Raw genomic sequence first — 1,927 nt, forward strand, 5'->3', positions numbered from 1 at the left:
GCATCCGTATTTACCGACGAAAATTGTTTATCACCTCAAGCGCCGGAGGTTAGATGGACGGAAAAGATTTTAAATGGCGTGCTCATCGTTGAAAGTGGCATTTTACGCACAACTGAAAATATTAAATTAGCAAAGCTCCTGGTCCAGACAAAATTACCCCTAGAATATTAAAATAAAACAAACATCAAATATGTAAGCCGCTCTCTATCTTATTCAACAGATCTTTAACAGATGGAAAAGTTCCGTCGGATTGGAAACTAGCAAATGTCACACCAATTTTCAAAAAGGTGGACAAGTCTCATCCAGGAAGCTATCGACCAATTAGCCTGACATCGATTTTTTGTAAGTTAATGGAGACTATCATTCGCAACAATAAGGTGAAATTCTTCGAAGAAAATAATATAATAAATAACTCGCAACATGGCTTCCGTAATAAACGTTCGTGTTTAAATAACTTACATGATTTTTTTTCATTATATTTTTGAGGTGTTCGATGAAAGCAGATCAGTAGATATCATATATCTGGATTTTCAAAAGGCATCTAATAAGGTTCCCCACCAACGGTTGCTCAGTAAATTATTGGTGCACGTTATCTCAGGTAACATTCACAATTGGCTTGTGGACTGGCTCTCTGAGCGGAAACAGAGAGTAGTTCTAAACAGCTGGAGAAGTTTCGTTTAGTCGGCGCAACATCTGTGGTTATATGCCGGAGAGAGACAGAAGAGGAAGGAATTATAGAAGGGAACATATCCCAGGAGACGGGACACACCCCCTGATTAATACCTGGTACCCATTCACTGCTGGGTGGACAGGGGCGCAGGGTATCGGAAAAGCCGCCCAAGATTTTCCACTCCGCCCGGGAATCGAACCCGTGCTCTCTCGGTTGCGAGCCGAGTGTGCTAACCACTGCACCACGAAGCCCCCAGTTCTAAACGGTGTTTCATCTAACTGGCTCGATGTCAGAAGCGGCGTACCTCAAGGACCAGTGCTTGGACCCATCCTCTTCTTAATTTATGTTAATGATATCAATGATGGGCTCACTTGCAAAGTATCAAAATTTGCTGATGACACAAAAATCGCTAGTAAGGTAACTACGACACTCGACGAAGAAGCATTACAATCAGATCTAGATCAACTTGCACGTTCGGCCAATCAATGGCAAATGAAATTTAACGTTGACAAATGTAAAGTGTTACACATCGGAAACAATAACAATCGCGTTCCGTCCGTAATGAACGGCCAATAACTTTCTGCAGTAGGTAAAGAAAAGGATCTTGGAATCACTATATCAAGCGATTTAAAGCCCAGTCAGCGTTGTTCAGAGGTAGTTTAAACCGCAAACAAGTGGGTTGGCTTCATCGGACAAGTATTTAATAATAAATCGGAAAAAGTAATATAAAACTGTATAATTTGCTGCTTCCACCCCATTTAGAGTACTGTGCACAGTTTTGGTCTCCCTATTACAGAAAAGGCGTAGAAAAGTCAGAACAGGTTCAACGGAGAGTAACAAAAATGATTCCTAGATTAATGCGGAAGATTACTTTACAATTGATCGATCAAATAAAACAAGAAGAAATAACAGTATCAAGATAAGTGGTAAAAGATTATCGTCGCACGAAGCCAAACACTTTTTCAATCGAGTCGTTAATGTTTGGAATTCTCTACCCTGTGATGTCGTTGAAAGTACAACAGTTACGGCCTTCAAGAACAGATTAGACAAGTATTTTCAATCCAACCAGCAACACAGATATTACTCATTGTCGTAATAACGTTAAGTTCTTTCGAATACTGGTGTCCTTCTCCGTTTTTATCGCCCGGTTAGTGGTATCAGTAATGTTACTTCTTTTTTCTTTCCTAAAGTTCCATGCAGTTTTTCCATGCTGTATGGTTCTTTTTCCTTTCCTGCGAGCTTTGGCTGGAGGGATGG

The 1,927-nt window shown here is 40.4% G+C and overlaps 1 non-coding gene across 1 annotated transcript; it reads right to left on the reverse strand.

Annotated features, from left to right (window-relative positions):
- Positions 1-847: 847 nt before the first annotated feature.
- Trnaa-cgc (transfer RNA alanine (anticodon CGC)) lies at positions 848-921 on the reverse strand. Its single transcript has one exon. It is a non-coding gene; the product is annotated as a tRNA-Ala (tRNA).
- Between the last annotated feature and the right edge of the window lie 1,006 nt (positions 922-1,927).

The sequence above is a fragment of the Eriocheir sinensis genome, chromosome 37 (genome assembly GCF_024679095.1).
Source record: "Eriocheir sinensis breed Jianghai 21 chromosome 37, ASM2467909v1, whole genome shotgun sequence".
NCBI classification, from domain to species: Eukaryota; Metazoa; Arthropoda; class Malacostraca; order Decapoda; family Varunidae; genus Eriocheir; species Eriocheir sinensis.